The sequence below is a fragment of the Paroedura picta genome, chromosome 1 (genome assembly GCF_049243985.1).
Source record: "Paroedura picta isolate Pp20150507F chromosome 1, Ppicta_v3.0, whole genome shotgun sequence".
Classification (NCBI taxonomy): domain Eukaryota; kingdom Metazoa; phylum Chordata; class Lepidosauria; order Squamata; family Gekkonidae; genus Paroedura; species Paroedura picta.
Genome location: NC_135369.1, coordinates 68,203,020 through 68,221,952, shown reverse-complemented (window position 1 = coordinate 68,221,952; position 18,933 = coordinate 68,203,020). Strand labels below are relative to the sequence as shown.

The 18,933-nt window shown below is 43.0% G+C and overlaps 1 protein-coding gene and 1 long non-coding RNA gene across 7 annotated transcripts in view; one reads left to right on the top strand and one right to left on the bottom strand.

Annotated features, from left to right (window-relative positions):
* The window catches only part of LRFN2 (leucine rich repeat and fibronectin type III domain containing 2), a 371,749-nt gene that overhangs the window by 94,547 nt on the left and 258,269 nt on the right, over positions 1–18,933 (bottom strand). The gene's annotated exons all lie outside the window — the stretch shown is intronic.
* The window catches only part of LOC143839595 (uncharacterized), a 113,400-nt gene that overhangs the window by 86,760 nt on the left and 7,707 nt on the right, over positions 1–18,933 (top strand). The window contains exons 4-5 of one of the 4 annotated variants that reach the window (XR_013231779.1): positions 278–411; positions 1,051–1,176. This is a non-coding gene — a long non-coding RNA (uncharacterized LOC143839595). Of the gene's footprint in view, positions 1–277; positions 1,177–18,933 lie in introns of all 4 variants that reach the window. The other 3 variants (XR_013231778.1, XR_013231776.1, XR_013231774.1) reach the window with 3 other exon arrangements.

Below are 18,933 nucleotides of genomic sequence, written 5' to 3'. Positions count from 1 at the left end.
GCATATTGCAAGCTTTGGGCAACAGGGTGGCAATCACAGTCTAAGGTGGGGAAAAGGGAGGATCCTTGTCCAGTAAGCCATGTCTCCAGTTGTGTCTATTACCCAGCTGCCACTGCTATTTCACACTTTCCTCAGCACAATCTCTACCACAGCATCCTCCAACCTGTTCCATGTTCTTTCCCAGCTGAGTAACTCCCAGATGATTTTATATATTAAGTTTAACCTTCACAGGCCTCACTTCCAGGTGTTATACCAGAGCTACAGCATGTTTTTGCAGATATAACAGAAACAGGATGCAGAATGTAAAGTCAGCTAAGCTTTCTTTGCATCAAAAACTGGGGAAACTCTTTGGATGAAAGAATCTGTCCACCCCCCACCCCCCGGCACTCTTGGTCCAGAGGAGGGAACAAGGTAAGATCTTTATTTTATCCCAAGCACAAATGTGAAAATGTATCATGTCTCCAGCCCTGAGAAGTGAGTGACTCATATTTTGACTTTAGGGAGGCAGCATCAGGAACCTTGCACACTGTAAAAGACAGGAAAGTCATCTCTGAAGAAAAACGGATTGTAGGCTCACACATGTAAGAAGAAGAAGTGCTGTCAGATCCTGATTCTTACTTCTAGGAGGCAAATCAACCAAAGGAACAGTCTCTAATCTCTTTTAGGAATCCATGTACTATGTACCCCAAGCACCACTCTTTCATATCACTCCTTGCCTAAGGCACTAAGAGTCTTACCTAGAGCCTACAGAGTAACTGAGGAATGTCATCTGGAGGTAACAGAACACTTAAGCCAGAAGTGTTGAACTCATTTGTTATGAGAGCCAGAATAAATGTTTCTTTGTCAGACTGAGCCATGTGTACCATAAAATGCAATGCCAGTACAGGAGATATAAACTTTATACATGACACAAGAAAACTCAGTTAATGATATTATTTTTTTAATTCAAAATACAAACAAAAGCAATTTATTCTTAGGAGTGAAAGCAATTGATTTACTGGTCAGTTCACAAATCCTTATCCATGGTTCCTCTATATATTTGTGAAACAGCCTAGGGGGTGGAATGTGTCCAGCTGTCCAAGATGGAATAGGGCCAATCAGGCCCCTGCAGCTCCTGCCCTCCGTCCCTGAACTCTAGCCTCTTTCAGATGCTTCAGTGCCTGGAGCCAACAGCAGGTAAGGGGAGAGGGCCCTGGGCAAAGAGTTGTGGTGGAGGGCCTGCTAACGAGGGCCTCCCGGCCTGCTAGGCTGGGCCTGCTAATGAGGGCCTCTTGCCCTGCTGACTACCTGCTAAGGAGCTCTGTCCCGGCCCTGCTGGCCAGCCCCTGCCCACCCCACTTGATCTAGCTGCGAGCTGCGGCCCAAAGCCACCTTAAGGTGCCTGGCCAGGGCCTGGGGAGGGGACCCTTTCAAGGCCCATTCGTAGGAACAAACTTTGAAACTAGTCTTCAATAAATCCAGTGCAAGACTAGCACTTTTAGGAGATAAGCCATCTTCCTTCAAAGTGAATAAGCTAGTTTTTCAGCACACCCTTCCCCATATGCCCAACCTCAGCAGCTGAGCATGGCAGCAGTCGATCTCTTTGTTTCCTCACGTCCCCGGTCCTACTTCTGAAGATCTCAAGGAGACACAGTGGACTTCCCCTTCCACTACCCCATACCCAACTACCACAACAATCCTGTGAGGTGATCCAGGTTAAGCAACCCACCTCAGGTGACCCAAATGACAAGGTCTTGGCTTGGGGGATTTAAACCTGGCTTTCCCAGATAACCTCCCCTGCCAGTTCTCACCCTACCTGCATTTTCCACAGAAACCGCTGATCTGAGAGGATAGCCTGACAGAGAGATGGTTAATGAAACCTCCTAGAGGTATTTTTTGTCCTCCTGCATCCCCCTTTCCTTCAAGGGCTGAGAACAGTTGTGGAGGAAAAGAGAGGTTGCAGTCCCTCACCCTCTTCAATATTGATTCTGCCTCATGGTTCTGTAACTGTTCAAAGTTTCTGGGGTGACAGTGGCATTCCCCTTTCTCATTGGTCCTCCACTTGTTTCTGAGGCTGGGATATCTTTCCCTTCAGAATGACATACCAGGGAAGCCAGAAAAGTAATTGTAATCAGATGACTCAAGTAAGTCCAATATAACTTAGAGTCAATTGAGTCAGCATAATAGCTATCTAGGTAGTGTAGCCACCCTTTCAATAAAATCCATAGGCTGTCACATCCTTAAAGCTCAGGACAAATAGTGTTATATTATATATATATATATATATATATATATATATATATATATATATATATATATATATATATATATATATATATATATATATATATTAAAAACTACGCTAAAGTATAGCATAGATACAGCCAGTCTGGATGATATGTTAAAGCCTTGAGTTACTGCAACATAGGATCACTCCAAACCAGTCAAAGTGTGTATTCTTAGACCATTTCCATATGAGGAATATGTTCCTGGAGAGCCTTCACATGTTGGCAGCATATAGAGCCCCCTCCACATGATGTTGCCTACATCCCGAGGCTGTCCAGTAGCTGGGTTGTGATTTGGACATTTTTAACTCGCGATTTCAGGAATTTATTTACCACCCTAAATTGTGCGTCCCATTGGTGAGCAACCAGTGAGCAACCAAAAAAGGACATGCTGTATCCTTCTTGCATTTCTCCATAGCAACACAGCAGTGTTGATTTTTATTAAAAATGCATCTCTGTGTTGGCATTACTGCATAGCAATGCGGAAGTGCCTTTTTAAAGAAAAAAAATAATTTTGGAGCTGGAGTGGGGAGAGAGTTTCAGTCCACAACTGAACTGCTGTGCTGTGATTGGTGTCTTGCTGTGATTGACAGGCCAAGGAGCAGAGGGAGAAGTTAGGCTTGTTTTCCTTTGCAGCCTCATCAGGAAGCAAAAAGCTATGATGGGGCAGAGGGAAAACACGGGAGGGGTCTCTATGTGAGGAGGGCTGCAAACATGAGATTTACCATCCTGCATTTGAAAGCAGGAAGCCACTTGCATTTTACCCCTCTGTGCAGAAATGCTTATAATACTTCCAAATGATATTCCAATTTAGAATGCATTGAGTGCAACAGAAGAATGTCAGATAACTGTGGGGAGTCATTAGGCACATTTTTTGTGTCTCTTTAATCTTTAAATAGGGGACTTGTTTACACTATTATAGACTGCTTTGTATGTTGTTTGAGTTAATCAAGTGGTTAATTTAGTAATAGAACTCATGTGCCTTACTTGACTTTATTAGGAGTCAAGACATCTCTAGTACTATATTGCTTTAGTGCTGAAGTGCTATATTGCTTTAACTCTATAGCACTCAGTTTAGAATGTTAATAAAACTCAGAGAAAGAAAAAAGAGCATGAAAAAGTGGCAGTGTTTGAAATGACCATAGCACTTCAGAGACAGCTCATTAACAGAGGAAATTAGCTGCATGAAACCCCCATCCCCATATTGCTTTACTTGTAATTGGATGAACAATGAATAACAACTGGTTTAGAATGGTAATGTGGAACTCATCTGAGAGAATGCCAGATGAAAGAAAAAGAATCATCCAATGGCGGGAAACAATGATGAGCCTCTTTGAGGAGAGAATGCCAGAGTTTTAGTACAACAACCAAGAAAACCTAATCTCAGAAGAGCTTCAGAAGGTTATTGGATTAGAGGATTGGTACTTGGATGGGAGACCACCCAGAAAGACTCTGTAGAGGAAACCACCTTTCCTTCTCACTTGCCTTGAATGCCCTTTGCTGGGGTTGCCATAAATTAGTTGTGACTTGATGACATTTATGTATATAATTGTAATGTCAAGTATTTTGTATGTTTTTCTCTAAAGCGTGCTCATGAATGCTGGTATTTTGGCATAGCCAACATTATTAATTTGGTAAGTGAAAGAATGAGAAAGTCTTGAAATTGCCGTGTTAAGCCCTGAAAACAAATATCGGATATTTCCTGCAAAAGGCAGCCTATGTTTAGCTTCATTTTACTTCCTACATTAAACAAGTATCCAGTATCTTTGCAGCCATGTTATTTATGCAAATCTGTGGAACAGTTAGCAAAGCTCTGTTCTTTGTATTTATCCTTTACTAACAAGACAGTTGGCTTTTAGAATCTTAAGCATAATTATATTCTGGAGCCTTAATTTAGTGCATTATCTTAGCAGCTGCAACTATAAATAAAAAAGGTGTTTAGGAAACAATTTGGAGAAAAAAGATGGATATAGTTAATTAGCAATAAATAGTGTTTCTTTTACCCACCTCTTTCCTCTAGCATCTAGTCCAAAATGCATTTGAAAGGTGTTTTTTGTGTGTGTATGAGAGAGAGAACATGAAATCTCTTTTAAGTGCATTTCACTTCCCCATAACTGTTGGGAGGGACGGGGGGAATGTTCTTATGCATGATTGCACTCCCGGGAGCCCGTTGACATTGAAGAGTAAAACTGAGGAGAAGCAATAGAATGCACTTAAGGGAAACAGGTAATGCCACTTAACAAAAAGATAGCTGCATTACATTTCTATGAACTTGTAAAGACTATCAAGGAGAGAAAGGAGGAAGCAACTTTCCAGACTTGTGTGAAGGTGAGGGAAACAAAGAGAGAATAATCTCTTCACCAGCAGCAGGATCAATAGCCTCATTGACAGGTGGGAAAATATGACTGATGTCATTCTGACTGCAAAGGTTTTCTAACGGGATATTATAAAAATGGATATTTAACATGGACAGTCATCAACATACTCAAGCCCACAAAATTGGGGTTTGAACAATGTACTGAAAGGCTCCTCAGAACTCTTTATGAAGGGGAAACAGGTTAAATCAGATTAGGGTCCAGGTGGCTAGGATAGCCAACTCCAGGTGGGGAAAATTCTGAATATTTGGGAGTAGAGCCTGAGGAAGGAGTGCTTTAGGGAAGAGAGGGATCTCAGTGGGGTTTAATATCCTAAAATCTGCCCTTCAAAGCAGTAATTTTCTCCAAGGGAATTCATCTCAATAGTCTGGAGATCAACTGTAATTCTGTAAAATCTCTAGTCCCCATCTGAAAGTTGGCAATCGTAAACCTGGATCTTAATCTCAAAGGAAGCCACACATTTAGCATGGGTGGTGTTATAAGATTCTCCAATTGTTTTTATATCACATGTTGTCATTTTGGATTTTTATTAAAAGGGCCTTAAAATCTGTGGGCCCCTCAAATTCCCTGAGAGGGTCTGAGGAAAATTGCCCTGAGTCTGAAGTCTTCCTGGTTGAAAACTGCAGACAGAGTTGTCAGTTCTCCGGGAAGTTCCTGAAGATTTGGTAGTTATACCTGGGAAGGACAAAGTTTGAGGAGGGAAAGGAGCTCAGTAGGGATGTGATGCCATGAAGTCCATGAAGTTCTGAAACTTCAATTTTCTCTGTATTCTGAAGAACAGTTGTAATCCCAGAAGAAGTGCAGGCCCCACTGAGGAGTTGGGAACTCTAAGCTAGAAGGATCCCAGACAGACTGGCATGGTGAGTTAAGGGAACCTCAAAGGCACTTTAGACAGGAAACATCTAAATCCCATTGCTGTGAGGCTGCCTTGACCTCTGTACCATTTTTGCTATCTATCCAGATATTTCCACATGAGAGATTTGCCATGGCTCGGTGCTTGTCTGGTCCACAGCAAATTCCCATTTCCACATGATGTCAACACTAGTCTGTGGTGGTTCCAGGGCCATCGTGATTCTGGCTGCCAGTTACCCCGTGACAAGGAAACATGGAAAAATGTCCAGTCCCTTTTTTGCTGCGATGAATATTGTGCTATAAGTCATGGCAGAGGCATCTGGAAGTGAAAAATCGTCCATGGTCATGACTTCCTCACCCCCACTCCCACCTCCCCAACACCTGATTGTCATTTCCTTTCCCTGGCTCTTTTTAAAATAGCCTATTTGCATTGCAACACTATTCCAATGCCACGAAATGGTGAAACCTCCACCACCATTTCAGCAGGCACATATCATCTCATCTCATTTTATATCATTGTTTTTGTAGACAATGGAGACAGTCCTTGCACAACAACCACCCCCTTTGGGAGAATATCTATACTGTTGTTTCCCATGTCTGTCATTCTCAGGTGCTGATTGGGTGGCCGAGAATGGGTTTAGCATGCAACCACCCCTCTCTCAAGAATGCCCATATCTGTTTTGGGTTCGTGGATCAACAACCTAAAACCCTGGTCCAGGGGTGGGGGTGGACCATATACTACAATGCGACAAAATCCCCAGCCTCCTTAAATCCTGAGTGTTGTGGTGGTTTTGTGTTACAACATAATTTTAGTCCAGGTTTTTTTAAAATTAATATTCCATGGGGCAGGGGCTTGAATATGAACAGATGGCACTGAAAGTTGATTGGACATTGATGCCACATGACACTGATTGATTGGCAAACCTAAACAGGAAAAAAAAAACAGTGGAAATTGCTGACTTCCAGTCCAGGGCTGACTCATGTGGCAGAAAGACAGGGGGATAAAACAGATTAAAGACTCCTGTGTGGCAGTAGGAGAAATCGTGGCAACCAGACACAGATCAAATTCCAGGTGGCAGCACAGCTTAATGACCTTCGTGCGGAAAAGGTCCCAGTGTGACAAGTTGCCCACTAGGTAAAACAATATGTTGAGATGGACTGGTGATCAGATTCAAACTGACTTGCAACATGAGTGAGTTTTCTACCATATTTTGCTATTTTAAATATTAGTGGATTTCCCCCACTTTGTTTTGTTCTTGAAAGTCCACCTGCTTTCTTCTTGTCCTTAGTTCTGGCTTATTTCAGAAAATGACTGCAATGAATCCTGAAACTAGTTCATGTGATTTCCTTTCCATTAGCACCTTCTCTCCCCCCACCATACCATCTACATTACTGTTGCACACACATAAAGCAATATAATTTCTATGTGTGTGCAATTTTACTGGCACACTCTTATGCACTAGTATAAAACAAAGAATCTTGATACATAGACCTTTAATTGTACATTTGTATCTGGGTGTTCTACATTTTTAGTTATTTATGCACATACGAGCTTCAAAGGCCGTTCCTAAAAACGGGCCTTGAAAGGGCCCCCTCCCCTTGGCCAGGCAGTTTAAGGTGGCTTTGGGCCACAGCAAGATCAAGTGGGGTGGGTGGGGGCTGGGCAGTTTATTAGCAGGGCCAGGACAGAGCTCTTTAGCAGGCAATTAGCAGGCTGGGAGGCCCTCGTCAGCAGGTCCAGCCTAACAAGCCAAGAAGCCCTCGTTAGCAAGCTTTCCACCACAACCCTTTGCTCAGGGCCCTCTCCCCTTACCTGCTGCTGGCTCCAGGCACTGAGGCATCAGAGAGCAAAGAGGGATGGATGGCGGGAGCTGCAGGGGCAAGGCCAGTCAGGGTAAAGCTGGCTGCACCCTGATTGGCCCTATTCTAGCTTGGACAGCCGGACACGTCCTACCCCCTAGGCTCTTTCACAAATATATAGAGGAACAACAATGGATAAGAATTAATATACATAACAAAGAGGGCAAATTGAAGATGCATATGATCTGAAGCAAATACATTCTCTGTCAAACTGCACACGAACCACATGGTATCCACTATTTCAAATAAAGCAAAATTGGAATCATTCTGCAGACACTCTGTTGTCTGTCCATCCGTTATTGGGCTCAGTTTAAGGTATTGGCTGGCTATCACATGCAAAACACTTCATAGCTTTGGCCCATCTTATTTTCAGGACTGCCCCTCTCCCTATGCTCTGCCACAAAAACTTCACTCATGTCTGCAGGAGCTTTCACAGAATCACACAAAGCTGGGAGAGACCAAAGAGACCTCCACCTAAAACTTTGGAGAGCTGCTGTCAGTCAGACTGTTTCCACATTAGCAATATTATTCAGATTTGCATTTTAAAGGGCCAGCTTTTCTGTCTGTTTCGGCATTAAAAGTCACCTGTCCAGGCACAGTCCCAAATAGCTGTCTGAATTACTGCGTTTTTTGTGAATTCCCAGTTATAGCGATTTCATCAGTCAAGGTATAGTCTAATTTGGGGTGGCTCAATGTGGAAATACATGCAATTGGATTTTCCTCCAAGCCCACTAATTTGAGTCATTTGGGCACAGCCTTTTCCTTGTTGCTGTTCTCCCTCCCTCCCCCAAAAATGTGCTTTTTGCAAAAGGAGTGTTCACGTTACAATGCTGTTTCTAAGTTTTAAAAAAGCAGTCTTGCTCAGCAGTGTTATAATGTTATAACCTAGTTAAAAAAATACATTCAGGACACTTTGGCGGAAATAGGGGAGGCAATCAAGGATGGTGGCATTGAGGGGCTCAACAAATCCAAAGGTATAAGAAGGCATCATCTGGAAAAAAAACCCCACACATTTTGAAATGGGGAAGGGAGCAAAGCATGATGGGAGGCTGCCTCTGTCAGACTCAGTGCAGAAAGCATATTGTGAATTTCAACCTGGGAAATAATGGGAGAAAAGCCCAAATGTGGAAAGGTTAGAGGCAACTCACAGCATCCAAAGGAAATCCAAACGGCGGCTAAATCAAGACATGTCTCCTAAATGGTAAATGGTCTCAGAGAACACAGCTTTGATCTCAACAGACCAGTGGTCTAATTCAGTACAAGGCAGCTTCATGACAATTTCTTTATGCTGTTTCTTAGTCAAGACTCCTGTCCTTAGTGTCTATTTGTCTCCTGAGATCTCTTCCTACCACGCTTCTACCCAGCAGCAAGCATTCCTCAGATTGCTGGCCAAATTACTGTGATACCTCATCATTACACTGATTTGTATGTAATAGGCATCCGTCAGGCAGTGAAAATGGCATGCTTGCCACGAGTCTGTAAATCAAGGCAGGCTCTTGTCTTGGTACTGAGTGAAAAACAGCCTCTTTAGTTCGGTTATAACAAGGCTCAGCATGAATTAACATGAACAAGAGGTATAAAGGCTCTGCGTTTGTACTTATATTTGCTTCATAAAGATACAAGTCTTGAGAGGTAGCATCTCATTTGAGGAATGTCTCTAAAAGCTATTTGTTAAGAGGAAAAAACCTACCTAGAGATTTGCATGTGAATTACACATCCCATTTGTTTACATAGAATCAGAGAGTTGGAAGTGACCAACAGGGTCATCTAGTCTAACCCCCTGCACAATGCAAGAATTCACAACTACCTGCACACCCACTCACAATCTGCCTAAGTTAATAAAAATCAGCATTTCTGTCAGATGACTATCTAGCCTCTGCATAAGGAGAACTCAGCACCTCCCGAGGAAGCCTGTTCCACTGAGGAACCACTCAAACTGTAAGGAACTTGTTCTGGATGCTTAGCCATTTTTTTGCATTAATTTAAACCCATTGGTTCTGGTCTGATCCTCTGAAGCAACAGAAAACAACTCTGCTCCATCTTCTATATGACAGCCCTTCAAGTATTTGAAGATGGTTATCATATCATTGCTTAGTCATCTTCTCTCCAGGCTAACAGACCAAGCTCCCTCAGCTTTTCCTTATATGGTTTGGTCTCCCAACCCAATCACCATCTTTGTAGCCCTCCTCTGAACATGCTCCAGTTTCTCTACATCTTTCTTCAATTGTGGTACCCAAAACTGAACACAGTACTTCAAGTGAGGTCTAACCAGAGTTGAGTAAAGTGGAAACATCACTTTGTGTGATCTGGACACTACACTTCTTTTAATACTGCTCAAAATCCCTTTTGCCTTTTTAGCTACCGAGTCACACTGTTGACTCATGTTCAGTGTAAGGTCTACTAAGACCCTCAGATCCTTTTCACACATGCTACTGTCAAGACAAGTCTCATCCATCCTATAGTGATACATTTGATTTTTCCTACCTAAATGCAGAACTTTGCATTTTTCACTATTCAAATTCATTTTAGCCAGTTTTTCAACCTGTCAAGATCATCCTGTATATTGATTCTCTCTTCTGGTGTGCTTGCTACCCCTCCCAGTTTAGAATTGTCTGAAAATGTAATAAGCACCCCCTCTATTCCTTCATCCAAATCACTTATGAATATGTTGAATAACACAGGGTCCAGGACAGATCCCTGAGGCACTACACTCCAAGATGATAAATCATTTATGAGCACCCTTTGGGTGCAATCTATCAACCAGTCCTTGATCCACTGAAGAGTAATAGGATCCATACTGCATTTTGCCAATAAGAATATCATGTGAAATCTTATCTAAAGCCTTACTGAAATCAAGGTTAACAATGTCCACAGCATTTCCATGATCTAGTAAGTAACTTTCCCAAAAAAGACATAAGGTTAGACATGATTTTTTCTTGAGAAAGCCATGCTGACTCCTAGTAATTACAGCCCTCTGCTCTAGCTGCTCAAGGACTGATTGTTTGATGATGTGTTCTAAAATTTTGCCAGCTATAGATTTCAAGCTGACAGGTCAGTAATTACTTGGATCCTCCTTTTTCGCCTTCTTGAAAATGGAGACAATATTTGCTCACCTCCAAACTTCCAGCACTTCACCTGTTCTCCAAGAATTATCAAAAATAATGGACAGAGGGTAAGAGATTACATCTGTGAGTTCTTTTAGTACCCTTGGATGAGCCCCTGCCAGCATTTGCTACCCCTAAAGGACTTCTGTCTTGTGGGAGTTGCTCATGTCCAGGTTGCTGCTGGCTGAAATCCACTTTGTGAGAGGCAGGGTCACTCCTGCCCACCCACTGCCATGACTTCGTACAGTTTGCAGCAGTGGTTCTGCTCACTTTGTACAGAGCCTGTTGGCAGAGTTTAAGTTTTCAAGGAGGTGTAAAGCACCAGGCTGCTTAAAATAATAAAATAGTTTTATTGTGAAGAGAAACATAATTTGCATAGAAAGAGAGCTAGAGTCCCGTCTCTTGTGTTGTTTTCACCTATTATTTATTTATGTATGTATGTATGTATTTATTTATTTATTTATTTATTTATTTATTAAGTTCATATACCGTCCCTTGGGGCAGTTCACAGCATAAAACAACCAGCAATAAAAGATCAGTATCAACATCAATAGAGATGCACTGTTTATTTTTGAATCAATTGGCTAACTTTGATGTTACCCACCCTGAGCTGACCAGGGAAGGGCAGGATATAAAAATAAAATTATTATTACTATTATTATTATTATCAGCAGCAGCATTAAGCAGGGAGGGATTATGCTTGAAGAAGCAGGAATTTTCAGAGGGAACATTCTTTTCTCAACTTCTTTTCTCAACCTGGAGAAAAGGAGGTTGAGAGGGGACATGATAGCCCTCTTTAAGTATTTGAAAGGTTGTCACTTGGAGGAGGGCAGGATGCTGTTTCTGTTGGCTGCAGAGGAGAGGACATGCAGTAATGGGTTTAAACTTCAAGTACAACGATATAGGCTAGATATCAGGAAAAAAAATGTTCACAGTCAGAGTAATTCAGCAGTGGAATAGGCTGCCTAAGGAGGTGGTGAGCTCCCCCTCACTGCCAGTCTTCAAGCAAAGGTTGGATACACACTTTTCTTGGATGCTTTAGGATGCTTAGGGCTGATCCTGCGTTGAGCAGGGGGGTAGACTAGATGGCCTGTATGGCCCCTTCCAACTCTATGTTTCTAAGTCTCTAATGAGCCAAAAAGGACACTGGAGAAGAGTATTTGAAAAATACAAAAAAGTTCCTAATCTGAATAGGCTAACTACGCAAATCTTCTGATACCCCCTGCAATTATCTTCACAACAACTCTTTAAGGTGGTGCTTCCCAACCACCGGGCCGCGGTAGTGGGCCACAGCGGGGGGGAGATAGGCACGGGTGCCAGTACCCCAGTAGGTGCGCCTCCCTACTCCCCCCCCCCCATGATGCACGCTTGTTGTGCCAGGAGCAATCTGCCACCTCTTGGCCTGTGGGTTTGCAGGCACCGGCATGCCGGTGCCCACACCTCCCCCCCCCCGCAGCGCGCTCCCACACTGTGGCACACTCTTTTACCACATAAGCTTTGATAGCATTTCGCTGAATGCCGTAAAATGTCTGTAGTTTTGAGTAAGGGTGGGCATAAACTGGAAAAAATGCAGTCCATGATGGTTTGTGGCCAAACTTGGAACCAAACTGGGCAGTTTGTGATCCAGACTGGTTTGTGGCCCTGATAACCCTGTTATAAGGGACCCCAGACTCTTTAAAGGGAGTTTTCAGAAAGCTTCCAAAGATCTGAACAGTAAGGATGCTGCTGCTGCTCAGCTCTTGGCTTTCTTGTACAATCTAAAGGCCGAAAAGCTATTTTTGCAGCTTTTATGGGAAACAGAAATCAGGGGTTTAAAAGGACTCGTAGTCATGGTCAACTGCTGTGTTCTGCTCTATCCATGAATCATCATAAATTTGTTTATAAGTTCATGGAATTTTGTGATGGTAGACCCATCATGAACTTCGGTTTGCGAACCCATGAACAGTGCAAAATTTGTGATGAATTTTGCTTAATGATTTAGTTTGTTACCATCCCTATCTTGGAGTCCCCAGTGGTATTGCTTAGCTGTTTAGATGTTAAGCTCTTCAGGAAAAGGTAGGACGATAGTCTCTTAATATTTGTCTGTGAGGTATTAACACAGTGTGAGCTCTGTTCTTGGCCTCGCTCCTCATGCATAATTGCAACGTGAGATAATTAACAGCATTATTTACATGAACTACAGTTTTTATCCTGCCACAATTATCAGCATGAAGAAAATCCATCCAGACACCTTTTGCTTCCAGGACCATTGTCTATTCCTGCTGATGTGACTGACAATTTTATTTCCATGGTGATGGAATTGTGTCAAAAAGAAATGTAAACACAAGATTGCTTTGGGAAGCCTCACAAAGATATAATAACGGACTAAAGCTATGCAGTTAGGAGCATACTTCTTAATTGTGTCTGCAGAAGAGGGGAAATAATAGCAAGTCTTTACTGCCACCTGTAGAAACTCACTGGCAGATGTAAATTCACAGCAAGCAAGCCATAGACACAAAAGCTCTACCCCACCCCCACTCTGAGTAATTGCTTTGTATTTCTTATGAGGAGTTAAGATGGACTCACATTTTACTTTTCCCAGGGAATGACAGATGCAGAAGTGCCTTGAGAGACAGCATAGTGGTTAAGAGTGGCAGCTTGTCATCTGGCAAGCTGAGTTTGATTCCCCATTCCTCTACATGCAGCCAGCTGGGTGACCTTAGGCAGAGCAGTAACATCAGGGCTCTCTCAGCCCAACCTACCTTACTGGGTGTCTATTGTGGGGAGTGGGAAGGTAAGGCGACTGTATGCTACTTTGAGGTTCCTTTGGATAGTGAAAAGTATAAAAACCAACCATTCTTCTTCTTGCATCTCTGCATACCACAATGGTGGGGAGTGAGGTAAGGCTGACACACACAAATCTCTCCTCTTTCTGCTACTAGGTGTGTTGTATATGTCCACCTCACTTCCTTAAGACCCCAAGCTCATCATCATTTTCTGTTTCCTGTTATTCCTCTGAATGTTTCTTGCCATATAAAAAAATCACCAAAAGTGTGCATGCAGAGCACAGAGTCATGCTAGAGTGAGTGAGTAATCTTTGAAATACTCTGTATATATATTTTCATGAGAACTCTCAGCATGAGGTGAAAAACTGATAGTCTGGAGTAATAGAGGTATCAACTTGTTCTTATAGATGTCCCTTTGGGATGAAGTGATGATATAGATATGTAATCACCCAAAGCACTAAGCTCCATCTGATGATGTTGACTGCTCAGAAACCCACTGTGACTGAAATGTTTACTAAACATTTGTGGAAAATAAATTATTACATCAAGGTCTAATTGGGCTGTGCTCTGATAACACCATTTGTACCTAGGGTGATTGTGGGGTCTATCTTCTTGCTGTTCCTCAGCCGAATTTAAGTTGGTTGCAGCCAGATGACATAAATCATCATAAAGGGCTGCTCCTTGCCAGAGGCAGAGCTCAGACAACTGGGAGCAGGAGAGAGCTGCTGATGACCAGGTGAGACTATTGTGGTCTGAGTGAGGTGATTGCTGGGAGGATTAAAAAAGGCTGCTCCTCGCCAGAGGAGAGACAAAAGGCTCTTGGCCTGTGGTGTTTAACCTAGCAATTAGAATTAGTGAATTATATTTTCCTAGTAGTTGCACTGCCTAGAAGTTACAATGGACCTACAGGACACTCATCCCATCATCTGCAATGAGTGTGACATGATTGCCTTCCTTCCTGAAGATAATATGGACTACATCTGCCCCAAGTGTAAGCTGGTAAGACTTTTGGAGGAAAGGATTAAGGTCTTAGAAGAGAGGATTATTAATCTGACAGAAATTAAGAAAGGGGAGGAGTTCATAGATGGGAGCTGTGCAACTTGGAATAAAGAGGATACAATCAGTCCTGAAGAGGAAAAGGGGATAGACCGCGCCTCTGCAGACAGTTAGGAAAAAGACTCAGTGGCATAGAGCGAGACGGTTCTTTGGGCCTTTGGAGCTCCAGAATAGATTTCAGGCTCTTGCAGAGGAGGTGCAAGTGTCAACGAGGGAAGAGGTCCCAAAACAAAGTCTAAGACAAAGTGGCCACGGGGATAGAAGGAAATGATGTTGAGAAGAAAAAAAAAGGAGAGTACCGGTAATTGGAGACTTCCTACTAAGAGGAATGGATCGTCATGTGGCTGGGCCTGACCCCTAACCCGAGAGGTGTGTTGCTTGCCAGGGACAAAAATTAGATGTTTCAGAATGGCTGCCCAAACTCCTCAAATCTACGGATCGCTACCCATTTGTGATGGTCCACGTGGGAACGAATGACATGTCCACATATACCATCGCTCCTATTAAAACAGACTATCAAGATCTAAGGAGGAAGATCAAGCTAATGGGGACACAAGTGGTATTCAATCTTGCCTCTCAAGCGAAGAGGAATGCGTCAGGAGAGGAAGAAAATGGAGGTGAATCAGTGGCTGCCGGCAGGATGGATTTGGTTTCTGGGACCATGGAATAGGCTTTCTTGAAGAAGGCCTACTAGCACCTGATGGACTGCACTTGTCGAATTTGGGGAAGAATGTGTTTGGCAGGAACCTGGGGAGATTCATCAGGAGAGCTTTAAACTGAAGCCACAAGGGGAAGGAGACGTTTAACATACGGAGTGTAAGGAAGGAGACCGATCGGGGGCAGCCCAACCAGGAAGGCCAGCTCATAGGGAACCAAAGTAAAATGATTCAGATGCCTTTATACTAACGCCTGAAGCATGGGCAATAAGAAGGAAGAGCTCGAACTTCTCATGCTGATGGAAAGGTATGATCTAGTAGGCATCACAGAAACTTGGTGGAATGATTTTCATGACTGGAATGTAATAGTGGATGGATATGAACTGTTCAGAAAAACAGAATAGATCAACGAGGTGGAGGAGTGGCACTGTATGTGAAGAAAGGGCTTACCTGTCAGGAAATTCTAGAGAGGGAGAGTATATCTACATTGGAAAGCATCTGGGTAAAAATAAGCATCTGGGTAAAAATAAGCAAGGGGAAAACAAACAGTGTGGTGGTTGGTGTCTGCTACTGACCGTCTGACCAATGAGAGGGTGTGTATGCTGCACTTTGTGAGCAGCTTGGGAAAATATCCAAGCGGCAGGACCTTGTCATCATGGGTGACTTCAATTTCCCAGATGTGTGCTGGGAAACAAACTCTGTGAAGCATCCTCAGTCATGCAACTTTTTGACCTGCCTGGGTGACAATTTCATTTATCAAATGGTTGATGAACCCACAAGAGGTTCAGCCATACTAGACTTAATACTGACCAACGGGCAAGAGTTGGTGGATGGGGTGAAGGAGGTGGGGACCCTAGGGGCAAGTGAACATGTCCTCATAAGATTCCTTTTGAGATGGGGGGGGGGGCAAGGAATCTTGTAGCCAGATGCAATTGTTGGATTTTCTTAGGGCAAACTTTAATAAACTCAGAGACATGATGAGTGTCATACCATGGACGAGAATGCTGGAAAGGAAGGGAGCATGTGAAGGGTGGGCACTACTCAAACAAGATCTATTGCATGCTCAATCAATGACTATCCCAGAAAGACGAAAACACTGCAGGAGTTCTAAGAAGCCTATTTGGATGAACAGAGAACTTCAAGAGGAACTAAGAAAGAAAAGGAAAATGTTCAGGAAATGGAGGGAAGGACAGAACTCTAAAGAAGAGTACCTACAGGTGATTAGGCACTGTAGATCAATCATCAGAAAGGCCAAAGCTGAGAGTGAGCTAAGATTGGCCAGGGAAGCCCACAATAACAAGAAAAGATTTTTCAGTTATGTGAGGAGCAAATGTAAAGGCAACAGGAGGCAACAGGCCCACTGTTGGGTGCAGATGGACAAACTCTAACAGAGGATGCAGAGAAAGCAGAAAGGCTCAGCGCCTATTTTACATCTGTTTTTTCCCACAGGTCAAAGGGTTTAGGCACATCTAGAGATGGCAGTAGCCAATGGATAGTGTCTGGGTGGCAGGTTGACATGGGCAGACAGGTTGTCGAGAGGCATTTAGCTGCACTGGATGAGTTCAAATCACCTGGGCCGGATGAAATGCACCCGAGTGCTCAAAGAACTTTCCGGAGAACTTGCAGAACCCTTATCCATCATCTTCAGGACCTCTTTAAGGACTGGAGATGTCCCGGATGACTGGAAGAGAGCAAACGTTATTCCGATCTTCAAAAAAGGGAGGAAGGATGACCTGCGAAACTACAGACCAGTGAGTCTGACCTCTGTTGTGGGGAAGATAATGGAGTAGATATTAAAGGGAGCAATCTGCAAACATCTGGAGGACAATTTGGTGATCCAAGGAAGTCAGCATAGATTTGTCTCCAACAGGTCCTGTCAGACCAACCTGGTTTCCTTTTTTGACCAAGTAACAGGTTTGCTGGATCGTGGAAATTCGGTTGATGTCATTTACTTGGATTTTAGTAAAGCTTTTGATAAGGTTCCCCATGATGTTCTGATGGATAAATTGAAGGATGGCAATCTGGATTTTCAGATAGTTAGGTGGATAGGGAATAGGTTAGAGAACCACACTCAAAGAGTTGTTGTCAATGGTGTTTCATCAGACTGGAGGGAGGTGAGTAGCAGTGTACCTCAGGGCTCGGTGCTCGGCCCGGTACTTTTTAACATATTTATTAATGATCTAGATGCGGGGGTGGAGGGACTACTCATTAAGTTTGCAGATGACACCAAATTGGGAAGACTGGCAAATACTCCGGAAGATAGAGACAGAGTTCAACAAGATCTGAGCACAATGGAAAAATGGGCAAATGAGAACAAGATGCAATTTAATAAAGATAAGTGTAAAGTTCTGCATCTGGGCCAGAAAAATGAAAAGCATGCCTACTAGATGGGGGATACGCTTCTAGGTAACACTGAGTGTGAATGAGACCTTGGGGTACTTGTGGATTGTAAACGAAACATGAGCAGACAGTGTGATGCAGCAGTAAAAAAAGGCAAATGCCATTTTGGGCTGTATCAACAGGGTTATCAAATCAAAATCACAGAATGTCATAGTCCCATTGTATACGGCACTGGTCAGACCACACCTGGAGTACTGTGTGCAGTTCTGGAGTCCTTACTTCAAGAAGGACGTAGATAACATTGAAAGGATACAGAGGAGAGTGATGAGCATGATCTGGGGCCAAGGGACCAAGCACTATGAAAATAGGTTGAGGGACTTGGGAATGTTCAGCCTGGAGAAAAGGAGGTTGAGAGGGGACATGATAGCCCTCTTTAAGTATTTGAAAGGTTGTCACTTGGAGGAGGGCAGGATGCTGTTCCCATTGGCTGCAGAGGAAAGGACGCGCAGTAATGGGTTTAAACTACAAGTACAATGATATAGGCTAGATATCAGGAAAAAAAAATTCACAGTCAGAGTAGTTCAGCAGTGGAATAGGCTGCCTATGAAGGTGGTGAACTCCCCCTCACTGGCAGTCTTCAAGCAAAGATTGGATACACACTTTTCTTGGATGCTTTAGGATGCTTTGGGCTGATCCTGCGTTGATGTGTGGATGGCCTGTACGGCCCCTGCCAACTAGATGACTAGATGGCCTGTATGGCCCCTTCCAGCTCTATGATTATGATTCTAAATAAAACTTCTTGGAAGTGTCTGACCAGTCACCTATGATTTGGATCACAGCACCCTTGCATTGGTGACCTTGACTACAAATTACTACAGTAGTCTGTAAAAACAGCATTTGAAGACCAGTCAGAAATTACAATAGGTCCAAAATACAGCTGAAAGAGGTGGAGTGTGAGGATTGGTGGAGTGTGAGGATTAGCTGGAGCAGGCGTGGTGCGGACGTGCTGTGCAGGAGGGCAGGAGGCGTGGGCACGCAGTGCCTTAAAAGGTGCCATGAGTACAGAGCCTGCCCTATTCTCCCTGGCAGGCAAGCAAGGAGCTTATTGCTTATTCATTACATCCTTTATCAAGTGTATTGCTTGTCATGTTTTAATATTGTATTATGACCCACTATAAAATTCTGCTGCCTAGAAATTCAAAGCATACAAATAAATAAGTGGGCAATGTCATTTATCACACAAGGAATGTTATGGTTGCATCTATGTTGTCCCACATGCATTCTAACAATGTCCCCACATTCTAACACGTGACTTTTTTTCTTTCCCAGGAGATTAGCATGTTTTATTCACATAATTTTACCTCACCTGAAAGCAGAACATTCAAAGATGGAAGAAATAATTATTGTCATTTCTAACCTTGGGGTGAACTGCCCTGAAAAAATAATAATGCAGCGACATGGTCTCATTCTACACATTTGCTCAATTAAACATTGATTTTAAAACAGCCAAAAGCACACACAAAAATATCCCAGTGTCTTAGAGCTGTTTTACATAAAAAGAAGAAGAGTTAGGATTCCTCTTCAGTTTATGGAGGGCTTGAAATGTTACCGTTCATGCTACTATCAAGATCACTTAGAAATGATTATTGCAGATATAAACT